Source organism: Mirounga leonina, unplaced genomic scaffold (genome assembly GCF_011800145.1).
Source record: "Mirounga leonina isolate KUSES-001 unplaced genomic scaffold, KU_Mleo_1.0 Mir_165, whole genome shotgun sequence".
In the NCBI taxonomy this organism is placed as follows: Eukaryota; Metazoa; Chordata; class Mammalia; order Carnivora; family Phocidae; genus Mirounga; species Mirounga leonina.
In genome coordinates, this window is record NW_023270415.1 from 14,418,090 (window position 1) to 14,442,382 (window position 24,293).

Here is a 24,293-nt window from a genome sequence, read left to right on the forward strand (position 1 = left end):
GGAAAAGTTCTTTAAGAAGCCCAAACTTAAAAAAATAAAAAGTTTCTGTCCAAGATTTTAAGGCAGCGTGGTATGCTGGGAAAGAAACAAAACAAAACACATGATCACAGGAATCAAAAGAGCTTGTCTAACTTGAGTTTTGCTGATTATTAGCAGGATTGATGACTTTACCTCTCTGAACATTAGCTCTTAGGAACAGTACTGTTTGTCCAGCCTCCCTAGGTGAATCTCATATAAGGAAGCATCAGATAAGAAAATGTCCAATTATAGCATTTTCAAAATTATGAGGACTTTCAAAGGTAAGGAGCTAGTGGATCTTATTGTAAATACAACTTACAGCAGCACTCTAAAAAATGAATGATTGTTGGTATCTTCCTTACCATAACCTATTTCATCATGGAACAAAATGTCTAGTAGGTCATATCTGAGCTCTCAATGGCATTGGATCATGACCATCTCAATATATAGTATTTAGGCTTTGTGAAAGATCTTATTAATTTTTTTTTACTTTATTAAAAGTCCACAGTTCCTCATCTGAAATGCTTAGGGTGAGATGTGTTTCAGAATTCAGAACTTTTCAGGTTTTAGAAGTGTGACACATAGACTATAAATTTTGTAAAACCCTGAGACAGAACTCCATAATCAAACACATTAGTATTTCCGCAGAGTAATATACCAGAATTCTCGCAAGTTAGATAAAGGCTGCAAATAGTTTTCTTGCTAGGTCAGGTTAGGTTGTGCTGCCGAATGAAGGAGTGCTAAAATCATGAAAAACTTCATTTTCAGATTTCAGATATGTGGATGATGGATTAAAAACCTATACTAATGTTTACTTTTAGAATTATAAAAACAATACCAATACATTTTAGAAATTTTAGAAAATGAAAAAAGAAGGCAGAGGGGTGCCTGGCTGGCTCAGTAGGTAGAGAATGTGGCTCTTGACCTTGGGGTTGTGAGTTTGAGCCCCACGTTGGGTGTAGAGATTACTTAAAGATGTTTTAAGAAATCTTAAAAAAAAGAAAATGCAGAAAAATTAAAGAAAAAGCCACTCACAATTGAAAGTCCTCTATTTGCCCGTGTCTGTCCTTTTATACAACTAAAATTGTACAATACATATCATGGTATAGTTCACTTTATTCTTTTAATATCATGGATATTTTTAAGGGTATTTTTAAAACAGAAAAACCGGAGAAAAAGGACAGCAGAGCTAGAAGAGGCGACTCTGCAAGTCAATGACAGAAGATGTAGGAAGCGATTGTTATAAGAATCTCAGAGTTTTTTGTGAAGAAGAGCCATTGAACTAGAGTCTAGATTGATTTTTAATGTTATAAGGGATATGATACAGTGTGGATTTTTAAAATGCATGGAAAATCTTCAAACTCCATTTAGAGCATCTTTCCAGCTTGCTTTCTCTCTTTGGTTCTGTTGCCAAGGAGAATACAGTTCCTAGTTGGAGCATACAGTGTCTTATCAATGTCTGTTGAAGAAGCAAATGTTCTTAGAATTTTCAAACTATGTGATCTTTTTTCTTTTATAGGGTTTCTATTTGCTAACTCAAATGTTTACCATGAGAAAATGTCTACAGTGTGATCTTTGGAAGGAACTCTGAATATTTAAAGCACACCAGAAATCTCGAATGCTTTTCTTATCTGGGGTTAGACAGCTTCATTTAAGTGAAAAGCAACTGGCCTTTGGAAGGAGGACTTAGTAAGTTCCGGGACCCACTAGTCTGCATACTTTTCCAGGATTGAACAGTATTGTGTTTACAAATACTTTTTTGAGATGCTAAGTGAATGAAACAAGCCTAAGTTTAGAAGCCAGGCTTACTCTATCTATAGTCTATTAAATGTGTCTGACTTCTAGAATGTCAACCCACTGTATTTCTCTCTATATCTGTATTTGACTGGAAGCATTAACAAATGGGGAAGGCATAAAATATTTAGAACCCATGAAGCACTCAGGACTGTCAAAGTGATCTATTTCACATATATGGCCATATGCTGGGGCTTTTAGGTAAGATTTGTCCATTTATGTCAAATATAGCTACAGTTGCTGTTTTCTCTGATTTCATTGACTTCTATCATAAAGCTAACAATAAACTTTGAAATGCCATTAAGTTCTGTTTTTTTTTCCCCCTTTCTTTTCCAGCCTTTGGGTCATGTGTACATGATTGAGAGAGGTAGAATTCTGTCTTCAGAATGAGTGAGTTTTAAGTGTGGAAATACTGAGAGGTATGTTTATAGTTTAGAAAGAGAACAGTTCCCAAGCATCCCCCATTTACTCCCTTTACTTCTTGATGAGTTTATGCCTTATTGAATTGTCAGAAAAAAACTTGTCTTTATTGAAATTTAATAAACCACATTAAAACAGTACATGACATAGACCACAAGGAAAGCCACCACATGTGGTCCTTCCTTACTGGGTTTGTGATCTGTCAGTGGATATAAATGGCTTTGACCCAAGTGAGTCTTAGCGAGAAGATAAATGTGTATCCACAATATCTCAAACCAGAGCCTCAGGGAAAAGCAAAATAATATATTTTTAATTTCAATAATTCTTTGTACTGAGGTTACTAGTGAGTTTTAATGCCTATTTATTGTTCCCTGTACTTTGGAGGGGGGTGGTAATTATAATGTGCATTTGGTGACTGATTTGCTACTCTCAATCTTTATTTCAATCATTTCTTGCCGTCACCTTGCCATCTTTTGTTAATTCATGCAGAGTGTTGTAACCTTACAAATCAAAACCTGAGGCTAAAACCTTACTCTGATGTGTCAATTTGTACTTTAAGAATTCCAATCTGCAAAGTCACTGTCTTCATCAATCAGATAACCAAGTTTTAGCGTTATTAGCGATAGCGTTACAATTTTTAGTTTGAACAGCGATCTTTTTGCTGCTCTAATGGTTGAGTGAGCTAATGAAAGTTCTAGCGTGGGCGCCTGGGTGGCTCAGTCGGTTAAGCGACTGCCTTTGGCTCAGGTCATGATCCCAGGGTTCTGGGATCGAGTCCCACATCAGGCTCCCTGCCCTGCAGGGAGCCTGCTTCTCCCTCTCCCACTCCCCCTGCTTGTGTTCCCTCTCTCGCTGTGTCTCTCTCTGTCAAATAAATAAATAAAATCTTTTTAAAAAAAGAAAGAAAGAAAGAAAGTTCTAGCGTGCCTTCACTATTAGCTAGAACCTTATTTAAGAACTGGTAAGAACACAAGAAAAAAAAAAACCATCTAGATGTGTTAAAATCATCTGAATGATGTTTGAAGGGAATGATGTTTGAATTAACCTGAATCCTAATCGCCAACATTTAAAGCAAATAAATGGCTACTTATTTTTAATATGGTGTTAACATCTACATTGTTTTAGAAGTATTCAGTAATGTGAACCAAGGATGATACTTGCTGTCAGAGGATAGGTAAGGTAAGAAAGTAGGACAAGGACAGAAAGTATGGCTTTCTCAGACCCAGAAGAATTTACAGGGACAAGTGCTGGGATCCTGCCCCAGTTACTTCTCAGACATCTTAAATATTCTACAACAGGCCACTAGTTGCCTTAGGTCTGCTCCCCCAAAGCAAATGCCACTTAATCAATACAATGATAATAATTATAACACACACACACACACACACCTATATGTGTGTGTGTTAGGGGCTTGTTATGCACAGGCATTGCATTATGCACTTTTTTTTTTATGTTCAAATAGCCAACATACAGTACATCATTAGTTTTTGATGTAGTGTTCAATGATTCATTGGTTGCATATAACACCCAGTGCTCATCACAACACGTGCCCTCCTTAATACCCATCATCCTGTTACCTCATTCCTCCAACCCCCTCCCCTCTGAAACCCTCAGTACACACTTTAAATAATGACTAATCCCACCTTTAAAACAACCCAACGAGGGGATGCTGTTATTATCCTCACTTTACCAGTGAAGAACTGAGGCTCAGAAAGGTTGAGTTAGTCTGTCTAGGTCACACAGCAAGTGAACTGCAGAGCCAGGAGATGGAACCCAGGCAGTGTGGCTCCAGAGTCTTGGCTACTAATCTCTGCCTTGTTCTCTTTTCATATATCTACAACATAGCTCAGGATCAGAAACTAGAACCTTGAATCCCTGCAGAAGAAATTTTGATCCAATTCTTAAATAATTAAAGTAATTTGGAAGAATGTCATATTATTTTGGTGTGATATACTTTGAAAGCATGTCACTACAACCGTGTATAAGAGTAAGGAGGAGATGATTAATTAATTAATTTAAGTTCTTTAAATTAGTTTGGATTACATTTGTTTGAAGAAGAGGCAGCTGTCATCCATGGCTCTGGTTACAGTACTTTTATTTTTTATTTTTTTTTTAAGATTTTATTTATTTATCTGAGAGAGAATGGGAGACAGAAAGCATGAGAGGGAGGAGGATCAGAGGGAGAAGCAGACTCCCCGCCGAGCAGGGAACCCGATGCGGGACTCGATCCAGGGACTCCAGGATCATGACCTGAGCCGAAGGCAGTCGCTTAACCAACTGAGCCACCCAGGCGCCCTGGTTACAGTACTTTTAAAGCAACATATATGTATCATAAAATACAATTAACTAAAAATCAAGTGCTCACCATTGGATGTGCTCATCCTCACTTCTCCTTTAAAAACAGTCCCAGATGCTGAAAAAATCCAGTGGCCATTCCAACATGAATATCACAGAGAGCAATATGATGAGCCTCAGAGGATTCCCCAAATCAGTCTGTAACTATTTAGATAGTTATCTAAATCATGCATAATATATGATTATAGATTTATAGATTAGGTAGATAGATAGACAATTTATGTAGGAATTAGGCTCCAATTCTCAGAAGTACATGTTTTCTTATGAGATTTTTTAGAAGACAAGCAAACTGAAATTTGCCATGTATTTTCTAAGTAACACGTACATTGCTACTCTCTGAAGGAAATATTTCCTAAATAGTATATGAAAAAGACATTGAGTTCTGTGTTTTTTCCTCACCAATCTCATCCTAAGCACATTATTTACACACACACACACACACACACACTTACACTCTCATGTACATTTCAAGACCCAGAATAACATTAGCTATTCCCTTTTTCTCCAAAGTGGTAGGTATTAGATATTTCAACTGACCTTTGACCCTAGGTCACCACTTGTATCTGATAATTTACAAAGAAAGGTAAAAACAATTAAAGTTCTCTCTTCAAAGGGCTTCATTTTAAGCTTCAGATCCCAAAATAATTGCCATGATTAGCAAAACCTTTGAATGTAAAGAATGCTCTTTTTTTTTTTCCTAACTTGTGATATAATTTGAAAGAAAAAAAGTATTTGAAGTATTTGATTCTTTACAGTTAAAAAAAAAAACACAAGGGTAGGCAGGAAGTTAAGTAGAAGTTATTGAGTTCGCAAAACAAAAATTGGGTTCAAACAAATGTCAAAGTGAAGCATGATAAAATCCCAACATCCTTGTCATCTGCCATTTTTCTGCATTGATTATTACTCTCAGAACATTCCAAATAGCAGTTAACTAGCTGGACAACTCATCCAGAATATGCAAAGGGGTAGTAAACACCATGTGAGTAATCTTTTTCTAGATTCATGCTCTTTCGTAGATATTTGATTGGAAGATCTATGCTAAAATCTGCCATAAATACATTTTATAGAATCATAAGAACTGATTGTTCCAAATAGTGTAAATAGATAACATCATTTGTAGTCAAATTTCTGAGACTTTTAAAAATTTGTTATTTTTGGGCGCCTGGGTGGCTCAGTTGGTTAAGCAACTGCCTTCGGCTCAGGTCATGATCCTGGAGTCTCAGGATCGAGTCCCGCATCGGGCTTCCTGCTCAGCAGGGAGTCTGCTTCTCCTTCTGACCCTCCCCCCTCTCATGTGCCCTCTCTTTCTCATTCTCTCTCTCAAATAAATAAATAAAATCTTTAAAAAATAAAAAATAAAAATAAAATAAAAATTTGTTATTTTTTAATCTTTTGGTTAGTCTCCTAATTATCAAAGGGTTTCTTTTCTATACATTGTGGAGATGGTGATAGGAAATTAATCTAAGCTTAATTAAGCAGTATTCAGATTCATTGGACATTAAAGCTAGACGCAACCTACAAAGCTTCAGAATTGACATCTTAATTGCTAGGCAAAATATCTGAGACCAGAAGAACAAAAGCGGCCTGAAGATTACACACTTAGTTTAGTAGAACACTACCTATTAATCAGCAAACTACTTTTTGCTTACCTATTTATTTTCTAGGATACCTTGATTAGCAGTTAAGAGCTCTGAAGACCACAACATGATCCACTCATTACAATAACGCAACTCATTCACCACACTCAGGAAAATACAGTACAAACACACAAAGGGGGGCATCTATGTCCCGGAAGGATGAAGTTGGAGGAAATTATGGGCGATGTCCACAGGGAATATGATTACACATTCAGTAATCTTTATACTGATTTAAAATTGCTAGCTTCTTAGCAGAAAATAGTTTAACTTGAGGATTTCCTTTTCGCTGTTCTTCATTGTTTTTAACATATGGAGAATCTTAAGAAATGGAAGGGATCAAACTTCTTTCTACCTGTATGAGGACCCTGTTCCTGATACGCACATTGGTCATCTGAACAGGGCACTCAACGAATTGAACTAGGTGGCTTCCCCTGGAAGTTTTCCTCAGGATAGTTTATACTTTTACCTGGAGAAGCATTGTATAATTATAGAAGGCAGCAGTTACTGTGAACTGTATGCATAAATTTTGATTTACCTCAGCTTTAGTCTGACTGTTTTCCATTCTGCTATGTGATTTCTGAGTTATTTCAATCTTGACCAAATTAAAAGAATCATAAGTTGGATCAAGGTAATAAATCATCCTAATGTACATTGACTTCACTAAAACAATTCTTGGAGTTTTACATAAAGATCAAGGCACTCCCTTTTTTAAAGATTTTGTTTATTTATTTGAGAGAGAGAGATAGAGAGAGAGCACGGGAGGGGGGAGGGGCAGAGAAAGAGGGAGAGGGAGAAGCAGACTTCCCACTGGGCAGGGAGCCCACTGCAGGGCTGGATCCCAGGACTCCAGAATCATGACCTGAATCGAAGGCAGATGCTTAACTGATTGAGCCACCCAGGCGCCCCGCAAGGCACTACTTTTAAAGGATTGAATAGTATCCATGACTTTCTGCTTTGTAACACACATCACATTTTTAATTAACTGGTTTAAAACATTTGCCTTTCTTAGGCACTTTAAGCTCCACAAGTGCAGGTACTATGTTGTTCTATCCATCAGCATATCCTTAATACCTGGCATGTGGTATGTACTCAATTAATATATATTAAATGAATAAAGATGGCAACCAAAATCATGAAAGTTGAGGAAACCATGCACATGGGAAGTGTTTGAATTGGGCTTGTTTTTTTGTTTGTTTTCTTTTCTTTATTTAAATTCATTTAATTAACACATAGTGTGTTATTAGTTTCAGAGGTAGGGTTCAGTGATTCATCAGTTGCATATAACACCCAGTGCTCACCACATTACGTGCCCTCCTTAATACCCATCACCCAGCTATACCATCCCCCACCTACTTCACCCCAGCAACCCTCAGTTTGTTTCCCATAGTTAAGTCTCTTATGGTTTGTCCCTCTCTGATTTCCTCTTATTTTATTTTTCCCTTCCTTCCCCTATGATCCTCTGCCTTATTTCTTAAATTTCGCATATGAGTGAAATCATATGATAATTTGTCTTTCTCTGATTAACTTATTTTGCTTAGCATAATACCCCCTAGTTCCATCCATGTCATTGCAAATGGTAAGATTTCTTTTTTTGATGGCTGAGTAATATTCCATTATATATATATACACACACACACACACATATATCTTCTTTATCCATTTATCTGTCGACGGACATCTAGGCTCTTTCCATAGTTTGGCTATTGTGAACATTGCTGCTATAAACATTGGGGTGCAGGTGCCCCTTCAGATCACTATGTTTGTATCCTTTGGGTAAATACCTAGTAGTACAATTGCTGGGTCGTAGGGTAGTTCTATTTTTACCTTTTTGAGGTTCCAGAGTAGCTGTACCAGCTTGCATTCCCACCAGCAGTGTAAGAGGGTTCCCCTTTCTCTGCATCCTCTCCAACATTTGTTTCCTGACTTGTTAATTTTAGCCATTCTGACCAGTGTGAGGTGGTATCTCATTGAGGTTTTGATTTGTATTTCCCTGATGTCAAGTGATGTTGAACATTTTTTCATATGTTTGTTGACCATTTGTATGTCTTCTTTGGAGAAATGTCTTTTCATGTCTTCTGCTCATTTCTTGATGGATTTTTTGTTTTTTGGCTGTTGAGTTTGGTAAGTTCTTTATAAATCTTGGGTACTAGCCCTTTATCTGATAAGACATTTGCAAATATCTTCTCCCATTCTGTCGGTTGTCTTTTGGTTTTGTCAACCTTTTCCTTTGCTGTGCAAAAGCTTTTTATCTTGAAGAAATCCCAATAGTTCATTTTTGCTTTTGTTTCCCTTGCCTTTGGAGACGTGTCTAGCAAGAAGTTGCTGTGGCCAAGGTCGAAGAGGTTGCTGCCTGTGTTCTCTAGGATTTTGATGGATTTCTGTCTCACATTTGGGTCTTTCATCAATTTTGAGTTTATTTTTGTGTATGGTGTAAGAAAATGGTCCAGTTTCATTTTTCTACATGTGGCTGTCCAATTTTCCCAACACCATTTGTTGAAGAGACTGTCTTTTTTCCATTGGATATTCTTTCCTGCTTTGCTGAAGATTGGGACTGTTTATGGAGACAGGACTATATTAGAGATAAGAAAGTCATCTTCAAGTATTTGGAAGGTTCTTAAATGGAACAGATATTTTTTAAATTTTGTATTACTCAGGGGATAACATGGAGTTCTGGTGCTACTAATAAATGTTTTGGTTCAGGAGGACTTAAAATAGAATGTTCACACATGAACAGAGAGAGCTATCTTGCAAAGTATCAAGTTCTTTGCCACTAGTATTTTCCAAGATGAGATAATCCACTTGCATTGATGGGTGATAGAACAGATTCTTTCAATCTGGTGTGGGATAGACATGCTGACTTCTAAATCCTCTCCATCTATGATCGTGTGGACTTTTTGGGGGGATAGGGTGGTTTGTGTGATTCTTTTTTTGTTTGACTTCAGCTTTATTGAGATATATGATTGTATGGCATTAATGTGATTGAGCACACAATGATTTCCACTTGTGGTTTGTAACTCTTATTTTTCTTCTTATCAAGACACTTCCTAACTTCATTTGAAAATCTATTTTCCCATTTTTCTAGCTGTGAGTTCTTTTTTCTAGGTTGATAATGACTGATAAAAAATATTGAGTAAGTCATGATTTAAGCACAGTTTACCGTTGATTCAAATTTACACCAATAGTTCTTACTATATTAAATTAGGCATATGTGGATATAATCAGAAACCATTTGAGTCTGTCATATATCATAAATTACTTTTTCTTACCATGGCCATTAGCACCTGCTTATACTCAATTAACTTTTTTTTTCAGGGAGGATTTATTCAAGTCTTTTTCAAGTGGATAAAATAGGCATGTAGCCAAATTAGCTAAGCCACTACACTGTAATAGGCTCACTATTGATCACCTACAGATTTTCTGTCTCTTTTGTTTGGATTGTGTCTACAGGTAGGTCCCAGAGGGGAATGGTTAGTGTATTAGTCTAGTTTTATCTGGTCTTCAAATGCTCTAGTTTTACATGAAACAAAAATAACAGCACTACAATAGACAACCCAAAGCATATCATCATCTTCCTGTCTAGTATCTGCAAGCCTGACTCTGTCAAGATTAATCTCTCTGTGTTATTCAGCTGCTTAGTTGAGGCCGCTGCTTCTGAAAGAGCCATGTCTTAAATTCAGCCATTTGACTGGATTATTTACTCCTAATGCTATCTCTACAAAGACTTACCTGCCAAACCTACGGAGTAAGAAAAATTTTAGAGAGGGTGTGTGTGTAAGTGTACATGTTAAATGGATTATTGTTTATAAAAAAGGAGTGAGGCATTTTAAAAATACAAACATGTCAAAACACCTGCCCACAGAAAGGAAATTGGAGAGTGATGTGTGGTTGGGCTTGGAAGTTATTGACCCAACCCTTTGATGGTGTGAATAATGGCTATTGATAATTTAGCTCCAGATCCTGAATCAGCTGTCACTATGAAAGACAGGAAGAGAGCACGTCCTGCTGGTCATCTTGATTTGGAAAAGCAGCTGAGACAGATGGTTTTCCAGGTCTTTGCCTTTGTTGAACAATATGCATTTGTCAGATGGAAGGTCCTCTAAAATATTGACCATCCATTTGACAACTAGCTTCTTCCCAGGGCATATGTATTCCATATGCCCGCTTTGCAAACCTTGGTTCATAACATTTTCTTTTCACAGAATGACCTTTCTCATATTACAGGGTACTCAAAACATTCTAGTCATCGCCACAGTCTAAAGGCTGCTTCTTCCAGCTACATGTGTTCTCAAAGTTCCCACTGAATTTTGTAGGCTCGACTGGTATAGCATTTCTCATATTTGGTCTTTTATGAAATCTTGTTTGCTCTTCCTTTCTGTCTCCTTTTACATTTTGAGCTCCTTAAACAGAGGGCTGGCATTTCTATTCGGTTTGTTATTTCTACTCAGAGCTAATAAATGTTTCTATGTAGGAGGAAACAACAAAATGTGCAATGAAACTAAGTGTGGTCTATTAAAACTGAGTTTAATAGAATCCAGCAAATTTTTAATCTATTTTAGGCACAGTACAAGGCTTATTAGCAACTAGCATTGATGTTACCTTGGTAAATGTTTAAAAACAATGTAATTCATCTTGCAATGCATAGCTACTTAGCAGAAATACAAAAATCCCTAGTATGTTCTACATTAGAATATTGTGTATCTTCTGTCATAGAAGTTAGCAGACATATCCTAAAATGCACTAAGGGTCTGTTGAATACAGATTTGGTATTAAAACGCAGCCCTTGGACTGAATTTTTTGGTATTTAAAAACTATGGAAAACTATATTAACTCTTGGCAATTTGCTCATTTTCCTTGCCCTGAAAGCTGAATCTTTATCACTAACTGCTTTCATTTTATATATAATCTTTCCTGTGCCTGTGTGTATTTGTAGATATATATCTCCATATTCCAGGACAAAAAGCAAGATGTTAACAATGGGAAACTGAGTGAGGGATTTACAGGAACTCTCTATACTGTCTTTACAACCCTCCTGTACACCTTCAGTTATTCCAAAATTAAGTTTATTAAAAAATAAGTAAGTGAAAGGTGCAGAGTTTAGAAAGTATTCTCAAATTAAAACTCAGAAAACTGGTGCATCGATGAATTTCTTTTAGATCATGAAGTCAGTAGAATTACTCTTGATAATAGCATATTTTATCGAATAATTATTAATGTATCATCCCTTTAGGTATAAATATACATGTATGTGTGTGTGTTTGGATTCACATAGAAGCAAGTTAAAAAGAGCACAATTAATATTATTTGATTTATAAAAGAACATTTTTTTAAAAATCAATTAATATGTAGGCCTTTATTTTATCTTGTTTTTTTCAGCAACATTTTAATGCTTGTTAGAAGTGTCATGCCGAAGAGTGTGTCTTAAATTCTAGTTAGAATATTCCATTTGAAGATGTTCACAGATATATCCTAACAATATTATTCTAAATATTCTGACATAAGAAAAATACCCCAATGATGAGTCAGGAGGATCTTCACGTACAACTATTTTTGGAAAGCAAAATTGTTATTATCAACTAAACTTTCCAGTTATTCCTTGCTGACACTGGAAAGTGTCAGAGGTGGAATCTTTCTTGATATCAATGATATTTCACATGCCTAAATATAAAATACAGTTATTTATACCTTAAAATAGAGATATACTGTGAATGATCTATCATTAAGCTATTTAATAGTGCAACTTACAATTTGTTTGCAAAAACACCTGGTACTATAATTCATACATGAAATGGAATGGATATTTCAACATACTAGGTTTTAGCATGTAGGAGGAATTTCTGTTTTCTAATGCAGTTTCCTAAATGGCTTTCTGCCTATTTGGAAAACATTTTAAAGACTGATACAATACAGTGTTTTCGACTATAAAATGGGAAGTATCAATTCACAGCTTTCTTTTTTTAGAATATTCAACTCAAACATTTTTATAGACTAAATGGATTGCTTAAGTCAATAGTATCCAGAATTCTAAGTTTACAACATCTTTCTTAAATTGCCATTATCATATGCATTGCAAGTAATATACCATCATCAGATTTATACTCTAATTGTAAGTTGCAAATGTGTAATTACTAGAATTTAACCTCTCCAAATTGATGTAATTCAACCTAATTACCCTGGCTACATAAATGCATGCTAATCAGCAAGAAAATACTTAAATAAAACAAGAATGCTAACACAACAACAACTACAGAATAAACAAACTTTTGAAGAAGGAATAAAATCAGGAACTAATTACATCTCCAACAATAAATCATAAATGCATACTATCCTAAAGTCTTTTTCCTAAAATAAAATAAAATAAAATAAAATAAAATAAAATAAAAAGTTCTTTTTCCTGTTCACTTAGACTTAAATGTGGCCAGAATTGTTCCAGTATGTGTTTTGACTCTATCCACATTGACAGTTTATTCCTGTATTCATGTCTCAATTCAATAAGCCATCTGATCTTATTTATTTAGTAAACATTTATTCTGAGCTTGTTATGAACTAGACAGTGTGGAGGTGTCAGAGAAACAGAAACAGTCCCTGTCCCGAATCTAGTTAAGTTGCTTGCTTAAATAACACTAACTCAAAAAAAAAAAAAGACACCATCATTTTAAAAGGTTAATAAAATCCTGCATTTGTTTGCTTTACTCCCTCAATGACTCCCTGTGGGGCTTAAATACAAATCCAACTTTTAACCATAGCCTTTAAGACCCTATGTGACCTAGCTCTGACCTCTCCCTTCTGTTATCTCCTTGCTCTCCAGCTCTACTGTGCAGTAGCCACAGGAGATACATTTTGATTCCTAAAAGGTGCCTAACACATTCCTGCCTCAGGGCCTTTGCACTTGCTCTTGCCACTTCTCTCTGGAAAGCTGGCTCTTGCTTCCTCACCTCCCTAGGCCCCATAAGACAGAAATTCTAGGCAGTGCTTTATTCACATTGCTTTCAGGATTTCTTAGAAACTGTATCAAAACAAAGAGATCATATATGTCCCTAGAAAAGAGAAGAAAATATTCCTAACTGAGGATTTTATAACAAAGAAATCACAGGCATGATCAGCAACCTTATGAGAACAAAGATACACACACTCTAAACTCCTGTAACCAGTTTAATAATCTTGAAACACCTTGTAAATCAGTGCTTCTTTTTGATCAGTGTATATAAAAAGTGCTTATAAGTACCTGACACAAAAGTACAGTTGTCTCTATCATAAATTTACCTGAAGTTAATATGGAAGCACATAAAGCAGTAAAGCATGAGCCATTTCATTAAGTATTATTTTTACTGTTGAGAATTTACAAGACTGAGGGAAGCTGATCTGGATGGTCCAGATCTCTCTTGAAAATTGCTAAAGTAGGTTGTGGTCATCTTCTTTGTCTCTCTGTGACTTTCTTTACATCAAGGAGAGTCACTGTGATGCTCAAATATTACGTCTCATCCACTGAAAAACGTTTCTTATTTTTGAGCTTACTCAACATTTTCCCCATTTTTTTTTAACATGGCCAGTGGATTTGCCACAAGTACTTAGTGTATGCCCCGAGTCTTACGTCTATGAACAATAGTCATGTGACTTCAAGAAAGATCATTTGAAAAATGAATATATTTAGTATTTGATATTTTGTCTAAACGTATTTTGTGTAACAGTGTTAATTGAATAGAAATGAGGATCATGAAAAGAGTAGGGGAACGCATTAACCAGGAGGGGTACTGGAGCTGGCTCAGAGATTTTAAGAGAAAGGTGGTTTGGCCTCATTAGACCTCTGTTTTCTCGTGTAAATACTAAGGGATTAACCTAGATCAGGGAAGGCAAGTAGATTCTCTCTTTGTGCCAAATGTAATCGGTTCAAAGAAGCTGCTGCACTGTATTAAGAAGTGTCTTGAGGCCATATATGGGCTCACTGGGCAAGAATGCAGATTACTCCTTGAGGTTGGCCATGGACACAGAATTCAGAAATGGTGCAGCTGTGCCATATATTGGCAATTCCTGGACAGGGTGAGAGTTTTCAGTGTTTCTTTTTAAGTTTCTTCACTGTGTTTGCACAGTTTTTCACTATGTGGAAAACCATTTGCCAAAAGTAAAAAATAATCTAAATCCACTATTTATCCACACTGATTTCTATTTTGTTCTTCTTCAGTTTCCAGAAATTTATAATAAATATATGGCCACTACTCCCCTTTTCTTATGTCCTTAAAAGTTCCTAGTTCCTCTTAATGTCCTATCTATGCCTCTGGAGAAGCCTTCCTATAGTAATTTCCACCACCAGAATGAATTGTCAACTCCTGACTTGTTTCCTCTGTCTTTACCAGGTTCTCAAGATTGGGTCAACTAGTTCTATGTAAGGCAGCCCTAATCCCAACATCTAATGGAGGATCTGTTGGATTTCTGCCTTCCTCCCAATAATCAAACTTATTCTCATCCAACCCAGTGTTCTGTTACTTTTCCTCAAGCCCTGAAGGCCTAGAACTTTATCCCTTCTCCAACCTCTGTGTTGACCTGGATCATAAATCTAGGCTGTTTTCTAAAATATGCTAGTAATTCCACCTGAGACTTCACATCCCTGAGCCTGGAATCCAATCCTAAACCAGTACCAATGGCTGGAGCCTGTATCATGCCCTCTTATTTCTTTTATCAACCCTTATTTCTCAGGGATAGATTCTAATCATCAATAATAATGATCATAATAGAAATCATGTTATCAGCAAGTACTATAGAAGCAATGCCTGGATTGTCTCATCCTTAAAAACGATTTATTTTACAAATGGGAAATCAGAGGCTTAGGGAAGTTAGTTACTTGCTTAAAGTCACAAAGCAGATGAATCATGGAGTTGAATAGGAATCAAATGGCTTGGATCCAGACCTGTACTCTGAGCTCCTGCTTTTTGTTCCTCTGGAATTACTAATCTACTGCTCCTGCTAGATTGGTCACAGGTAGGATGGGTACATAGGAAAGACCTCCCTTCTCAGGACTGGTGCCCAATAAGACCTCTCCATTGGGAGGCTTCCCCTCACATCCCTTTAGCTATTTTTAGGACTCTGTTATGAAATAAATGTGTTCACGGAGTTTTGCTTGGTACTGGGGACATATAACAAACAAATCAAGCACAGTCCCATCCATTTCAGCATCTGGCAGAGGAAAGAACCATTAAACACATACTTTTACAAAGAATTGCTTCCTTAGTGTTGTGGTAAGCTCGCTAAGGAAGATTGCAGTGCACAAAAAACAAAACAAAACAAAACAAAAAAACAAACCTACAACAGGATGCCCTGACCTATTCTGGCAGGTCAGAGAATTGCTGCTTGGCCTCACCAACTCAGGTGGATGGCTTAGTACTTACTGTCTGGCTCACACATGACTTCCCTTCCTGGCTCAAACACAACAAAGTTCCTTTAGCAGAATTCCAGCTCTGAGCGGCCCAGCTCCCAGCATGCGTTGCAGCTCTCAGTTCACAGCAGCCTCAACTCCACTAATAGAGGTTTTACTAAATATATTAACATATTTCAAGCTACCATTACCTTATCAGACCTCTGCTCTGCTGAAATACTGAGCAATATTGTTTTATTGATTGGGTACCTACTGACGGTAGCAATATGCACACATGCATTATTCTCATACCACTATAGCTTTAATAGTCTGGAGGTAATACTGAAAGTAATTTACTGTCATCTATATACGGCGGTTTGAATGCTGTGGTAGTTAGAGCTGCCAATTTGGAAATTCTGGCCTGCATACAAATTAGTTATCTAAAGTCTTTTCAGAACTAACTTGATAAAATCAGATAGCAGGAAAGACCAAGTCTCTGAAAAGCATCACTGATCTGATTGCCATACACAAATAGAGCAGATGGGAACAATTTTTTTTTAAGAATGAAACATAGACGTATCTGCCTTTATCCTGAGTTTTCAGTGGAGTCAATGACAGGGACTGAATGGGAGTTTGCTAACATGATGACTTAATTTGGTGCCAAAATTCTGCATCTTTCCGCTACCTGCATTGCAGGGTTCAGCACACGAACTGAAGACAAACCATAGGTTTAGATGCAGAAAATACTGAAACATTTGTTGTGTTTTTTTCACCAGTGATAACACTAAGAATCTTTATGTACTCAATCATTCATATTTTATATTATCAAGGGATCAATTGTAAAAAGAAGCAAACGGAAACCTGCTATTGTAAAAACTCACTTTATATTCATTGCTTTCCTTGGCCTAAGTGCATTTTTTTAAAAAGGACTTAAGTTCTATAAATATGTGTAGATCTTGTTGATCCATTTTAACTGCTGGATAACATTTTTTGGATTCCATTACACAAATCACATTTCTGTAAACATTGCACAGGAGAGGAACAATTAGGTTGTTTTCATTTTTTGTTTTACTAGCAACCAATGATTGAGTGAAAATTCTTAGACATAGCTCCTGAGTGAGCTCATCTAGTTTCTCTAGGATAGACACCCATAAAAAGTGGGAGAAAAACAAATTGCAAAAAGATAGTGCAGCTGGATTCCAATTATATAAATCTTTAGAACTCACAAACATACTGCTTACAGGTGAATTTATTCATATTACAGAAGTTCAGAAACATGCATGGAAATGATCCATACCAACTTCAGGGGAGAAGGCTTCTAGGGAGGAAGGGGTAAGAGATAGAAGTAACATTTTAGCAATATCTGTAACATATTTCTTTAAAAAAATGATCTGGAAGAAATTGCAATATGTTAACCTCTGTTCAATCTTGGTGAGATAATTATGTAGATATCGTATTTTTCTTATACTTTTACCTATGTTTGCAGTGCTTTGTAAGTTCTATGAAACATTGCAGGCTATTATTTAGAAAAGGGAAAATGGGGGATGTACCATAAAAGCATTAGAACTATTGGTAAAAAATCCTGTATGCATATACTCAGCTGCGTCCTGTGGGAGGAAGTACATATGAGTTGGAAAACTAGATATGAAAGATGATCAAAGCCCCACATAGGAGAAGGATTCACATGGCTATCAACCTAAATAGCACTTTGTACCTTAACTCACTTAGGGTGAGGGCTGGAACCAGGGTAAGCTCCCAGAAATCTTGGGTGTTCAGGGAGCTGACACACGTGACCTAATAAGGACCATTCAGCCTCCTTCCTGGGATGAGGTGGACTCAGTTACAGGCAGGACTCAGCCTCTGAGTGGGAAGGAAGTGACAGGGCCCTTTAGTTCTACATGAAATCAGAACCGAGTCAGGGATTAGTAATAAAGAAAACTGGAGTTGAGTCTACAAGACAGGCACATCTGTGTGGTTGAGACTGTGTGGTAAGGTGGGAAGCCAGTGTGGTTGGAGTCAGCCCATCTGACTTTGAATCATGGACAAGATATGAAAGCTTTCTGAGACTCAGTTTCTTTACCTCGAAGTCAGGAGTTAACCCCACCCTGGATGATATTTGTATCAGAGTCAAATGAAATAACATGTGAAAGTAATTGGCACCTTAAAAAAAGATCTTTTTTTTTTTAAGATTTTATTTATTCATTTGAGACACAGAGATACAGAGAGAGAGAGAGAAAGCATGAGCAGGGAGAGAGGCAGAGGGAGAGGGAGAAGCAGGCTCCTCGCCGATCCAGGAGCCCAATGTGGGGCTCAATCCCAGGACCCTGGGATCATGACCTGAGCTGAAGGCAGACGCTTAACCATTTGAGCCACCCGGGTGCCCCTTAAAAAAAGATCTTTTCCTCTCTGCCGATAAGGTGAGTGTAATTGGGGGTAAAATAGGAAGGAGATAAAGAGAAGCAGCCAGAAGACTTCCTCTGATCTCATCTGAAGTGCCCGTGCAGGAGGGATCTAAGAAAAAAATCCCGTCCTTCCTGCCCCTTTCTCAGACCAGAGAGTAGGTTTGGGGTGAAGTGCTAGATTGTACAGTGACTGAAAACAGTTGCAAATTAGTAACAAGGGTATTTATTAGATTATGTGTGTGTTCCTCAAATCGGTTGGGATGCAGCAGTCTGTTGATTCAGTTCCATGTTAGGGGTAGCTTGGCTGTTCTGACCATGATGCTCAGCAGTGAGCATCCTTGTTCACATTCTGACCGCTGGTCAGAGGAGAGGAAAGGTACTCCAGGAGGACGTGTCTGTCTCTTCTGGGAGAGCTGCACCAACCCAGACTCACAATCTCTGCTTCTGTCCCTGTGCTCTGTGAGGCAGTCTGACGCTTTAAAACATGCATCCCAATATAAGTTTCAAGCGGATGATTTTGCAGTCAAGTAAGAATCTTTTTTTTTATAAATTTTTTTATTGTTATGTTAATCCCCATACATTACATCATTAGTTTTAGATGTAGTGTTCCATGATTCATTGTTTGTGCATAACACCCAGTGCTCCATGCAGAACGTGCCCTCCTCAATACCCATCACCAGGCCAACCCATCCTCCCACCCCCCTCCCCTCTAGAACCCTCAGTTTGTTTTTCAGAGTCCATTGTCTCTCATGGTTCGTCTACCCCTCCGATTTCCCCCCCTTCATTCTTCCCCTCCTGCTACCTTCTTCTTTTTTTTTTTTCCTAGTAAGAATCTTTAATACAGGCATTCTCTGTCTGCTACCACTCCTGCTCTCTGCTGCTTTTTAATTCTCCTTTTATTCAAATTAAATACCTTACAGTCATTCAGAAACTGTGCCTTATGTTGCTGCATCTTCCCACTGTCAGAGCAGTTAATTAGCTCTTGGCAGGTCTGAGATGCTGAAGAGCTTGAAAGATGATTTGTAATTGTGCACTGAAGTACAGCAAGTCGCTTCAAACAAACATGGTTAAAAGTCTATTGTTCGGCATTTGTCAATTTCTACACGATCTAGATTTTCATTTCTTTGGCAAAAATAGAAAGTCTTATTTGTTTTACATTCCTGGAGGTAGAGCGATCATTTCTTATACCTGAACAAAGGAAGAGTGTAAAACCTAAGGAAAAACATAAAAAGGAAAATGGGATCTTATTGAAGCAAAAAGCCCTATAAAATTTGAAAAGGTCTTTGCTATGGAAGACCTATACCATAAAATTGATTCTTATTGCTACTGTTAACTTTAAAGAGGTCAAAAATGAGAGACTTACAGAGAGCTTTCTTATTCATCTTTGCCAGCAAAATAGTCCATTCTTCTTAGATTGGCATTCAGAATCCTCGGGGGTTTTGAATTTGACATATTTCTCTGGTCATTTCCCCCATGACTTACCTGCATACACATTATGTGGTAATTTTTGAACATCTCAGTCCTGCCTTAAGAGGCTGACTGAATTTTTACTTGCTTCTAGAGACTTCTTTCCCTACTAGTGACCCTCCCTCTTAGGGACAAATTTAGGAAAAATACAGGATGTCCAGTTAAACATGAATTTCAGATAAACGAGGGGTATTTTTCAAAATAACTGTATCCCATGTAATATTTGGAATGTACTTTAACTAAAAATGTATTCCTTGCATATCTGAAATTGAAGTTTGACTGGATGTGCTATATTGTATCTGGCAACCCTAATTCCTACTCTGAACTCTTGGGAGATTAATCGTCTTTATCATTCACTTATCAGTGACATTTCCAGCTAGTTCTGTTGTGTGTCTTCAGACAGGTCTTAAGCCCGTTAGAAACAGAGAGGAGTTCCACTTCCAGTTTGGATACAGAAGGATGTGCAAGATCTTCCATTCATGTGGTAAAAATCCGAAATTCCCAGGCAACATACAAACAAAAACAACCCTCGTTTTCCCTAAATATCTTGAGGAGTTGTGGGTTACAAATAAATGTTAAAGAAAACACTAGAGGAAGAAGTGGATGGAAGTGAGGCCAGTTTCTAAGCTATGCTCAGAGAGCTTGAAGGAGACCACCAGCTAAGGAAGGACTGTCTTTGCTTTGACTAGCAGAAACCAGCACATGCGGGGCAAATCTGTATTTGAATCTCATGCCGCCCCAAACACAAAGCTAATCCTCTTTGTCTAGTAATTCCCTCTTTGGGAATTGCACTGAGCAAGCAGAAGCTGGAAGCTGGGGTGGAAAATGGAAAATGACCTCAGGATCTTACAGCCAGAAAAAAAGACCAATACCTACAGAGGAATAATAATAAATATGACAGTATAAGAAATAATGGAGACAAAAAGAAAATAGAACAAAACCTTTGAAGTGTGAAAATGCAAAACTAAATACTCTCAACCTAGTGTTCTGCACACAGTAAAAATATATTTAAAAAATTCTGGCTAAATAAAAATATTGTCAGGTAAACAAAAGATGAGAGAAATGGTTGCTGACAGATTCACGCTATCAAAAATGCTAAAGAGAGTTTTTCATTCTGAAGGGAGATGGTACCAGATGGAAATTCAGATCTACAATAACAAATAAAGAACCTTGATAAGGATTTTTTTTTAAAGGGGTGAATATAAAAGATTATTTTCTATCTTAAATTTTTAAAAATCAGGTTAAAATGTCTCAATACATTATATGTACATACATTGTATGTGAATACTTGTAATATTAATTCAGGGTTGATCATGGTAAATTAAGAACGCCTATTAAAATTCCTAGAGCAGCTGCTATAAAAATAATAAAAAGAGGAATAGCTAAAAAGCCAGTAGAGAAGATATGAAAACATACTTGTTTATATCACTCCTCTTCAGGAAAAAAAAAAAAACCAAAATGGAAAGAAGGAACAAAGAATAGAAAGGACCAAAAAGAGAACAGAGATTATGTGTCCCTCTGGAGTTCTCTTTGTCATAAAGTACTTTAATTATTCAGAGTGAGTGAAAAAACCATGACACTTCCAGCTCAGAGAAACGATCCATTCCAACCCTGTTCTTTGTGAGCCCTGTGTGAGTCTGTGGTCGTTTTTGCTCATGACTTTTTCAACACTGTTATTGAGATCCAACTTATATGCCCTGTAGCTCACCCATTTAAAGAATACAATTTAATATTTTTAGTATATTTACAGAGTTTTGCAACCATTACCATGACCTAATTTAAAAATATTTCATCATGCCCAAAGTAAGCTTGTCTGCATCAGCCCTTTTCTTCTATTTTCTCTGTTTGTTTAAATTTGGAGTCGTGGGATCCTCTGAGTTCACTGAAACCAAATGCCTGCTGGTAGCCTCGAATGTCTGCATGTGTAACAACGCCCACAGGTGATTTTAGACAACACCCGAGTTTGACAACCGCATCAGTAACGCTGCTCTTTTCTCACCAAATCCATTTCATTTTGCCTCTTTGTGAAATCTGGGAAGTTCACAAAGATCTCGTTCTTCAATAGTGAGAATAGTCCTATTGAAATGAATAGTACATCCGAGGTTCCGACACAGCTCAGCTCCCAAGGCACACCTTACATTGCATTGTTTGTGATGGGCTCCCAAGGGTGGTGCAGTCTAAGGGCCTGTGAAAACTCACATTGATTTAAAATGTAAGATTTTCGCTAAAGGATATGAACAAACATTTTAACTAGTTAATATAAAGCGTAGGTGGTTAAGAACAAGGGCTGTGGAGTGTGACTTGGTCAAACGTGGCTTACTATATTTGTGAACTTGAGCAAGTTTCTCAAGCTCATGAACCACATGTCCGCTCTCCAAAACAACATGTTTTTCATGAGGTGGTGATGAGAATAAAATGAAACAAAAGAAGTCGATTACTTGGAAAAATACTGGCATGTGGTAAATACTCACTAGATGTTAATTATTATCATCATTATAGTTTATGGCTAATAGTTCACCTTAGGATTATACTGGGACCAGTTTGAAGCATTTCACTGCTCTCTTCCACGATCAAGTAAGAGGCTTAGAATTTCATAACCGTGGCACTTATTTTATAGGATTGTTGTCACTGGGGAATACATATCTGAAACAGAGAGCCAAATGGCATGGTAATAAAGTGTTCATCTTATTCAGATGGAATTTAGAAAAATGGAGTGTACAGATTTTTAAAACTATTATTGTGGAAGCATAGAACACAACCATGTTTTGTTTGCTCTTAAAGGATTGTTAGAAGCCTATGCATGTTGTAGTTAGTATCCGTTTGTATCTATGGTAATTCAAAAGCCTTTGTACCCTCCTCCACATACACCTTTTTGGGGTTATTTATTTCTTGGCTTCTATCTGTTTGTCCCTGTCTCTTGTTTCATAAATAAGATCCTGCTTTTCTCTGACATTCTAAATGGTCACAGGAATTTTAAAATGAATTGCTACATCAAGACAAGGGGAAACAGGAGGAGAGGGAGTACGCTATGACTTTAGGATGGAAAGAAATGCGGTTTGACTGCAAACGTAGAGGCAGCTTTGATTGGGGAAAACATAGAAAAACTACAAGAGCAATCAGGAAACTCTTACAAATGTCCCAGGCAGAGGGGAAAGTCAGTGCAGGAAATGTTCATGCCAGGAGGAAACAGCTGGTCAAAACTGTACAGAGTATCAATCATGTGGGGAAATATACATGGAACTGAGCAGCATGGGGTACAGGCTCCTTGCCAGGACTGGAATGAAGGCAAGGATGGGCTTAGACACACACACACACACACACACACACACACACACGGAGGCATCTTTTGGAGTCCTTTGCCAAGGACAGCAACAACAGCACATTCTGTTTCCAGGGGCAGTGAGAAATGTTCCCCTGGTGCTGCGATGAATGGAGGGCTGTGGGCTATCTCTGTGCAGGCCACTGCAGAAGCACCTGGGGAAAGAGTTGTGCCGGCTGTGATTTTCATTGATTTCATGGCTCGCAAAGGGCACTGCTGCTCTCTCATCCTGGCCACGGAGCCCAGGAAACAATGCCCCCAGTAGGATGGTTTCTTATGGCTTTCTCTTTTATACTTGCATATATGAGCTTCCTTGGGTGAGACAAACAGTTTTTCTAGGAGACAAGGGTACATGCTTTATTGGGAGAAGGGGGCTTTTTTTTTTTTTTTAAGATTTTATTTATTTATTCATGAGAGACAGAGAGAGAGAGAGGCAGAGGGAGAAGCAGGCTCCCAAGGAGCAGGGAGCCCGATGCGGGACTCGATCCCAGGACCCTGAGATCATGACCTGAGCCGAAGGCAGACGCTTAACCATCTGAGCCACCCAGGCGCCCCAGGAGAAGGGGCTTTTAGGAGATGTATATCTTAGGACACAGAAAGTCCCACAGAGAAAGAAAATGGAAAAGAGGGATTCAGCAGTAAAACAAAAACAATTGTTGTGACCCTCATTGAAATATATGCAATAAGACAAGAACTCATGCGAGTGCAGACCAGAAGTAGAGAAAAAGAGGAATGATGTTCTGAGAACTAGGACATTCTGAGAACAGGCCCACCCATAAAATATAGGAGATTGAAGAAATACTAGAAAAAAATATATTAAGTAGTTTTCAGAACCTACTTTGTACCTAGGAAACTAACTTCTATGAGCTCAAAGTATAGAAACGATTATTTCTAAATATAGAAATGATTATTTTTATAATAGAGGCATCTAAAATGGAAAGCTCTTAAAAAATCCCTCAATATCATACTTTTTATTGGACTGACATAACGTGAAAATTGATAAGCAGAAAATATAAGTGGAGGAATGTTCTGTTTTATTGTACTTTGTGGGTAATAAAATAAGGAAAAGGATTGGAAATAACCAGGTTTTTGTGATCATTCTATCTTATACCTAAGATGTTTCTGAGACCTGAAACAAAAATTGTTCTATAGGAAAAAGATTAGCAAAAAAAAAAGATAGTTTATAAAATGAATCCATATACTGTGTGCTTTGGGGAAAGCAAAAAATGCCCACATTAAAAGTCAAGCACAAGAAGGACAGTAGGTGAAAATGTGGTAAACATTAGAACGGTAAGTTACTTCCATGGGAAGAAAATGCCACTTCAAATAAAATACAGAAAAATCCTGAGATATTTGGAAAGAGAGTTCTAGGTTTCGTTCCAAAAAAAATTCAATTTAAAGGTACAAACATGTCAAAACCTGATAACATTTTGCAGAGTATCACATACAGGCAAATATAACCACTGAAGAAAACAATGCAAATGGAAGACATCAAAATTATAGAAATGTTGGTTTTTTTTTTTTAAAGATTTTATTTA

The 24,293-nt window shown here is 37.3% G+C and overlaps 1 protein-coding gene across 1 annotated transcript in view; it reads left to right on the top strand.

Moving 5' to 3' along the window:
• NKAIN3 (sodium/potassium transporting ATPase interacting 3) overlaps positions 1-24,293 on the top strand; it is a 626,030-nt gene that overhangs the window by 201,998 nt on the left and 399,739 nt on the right. The window lies entirely within an intron of this gene.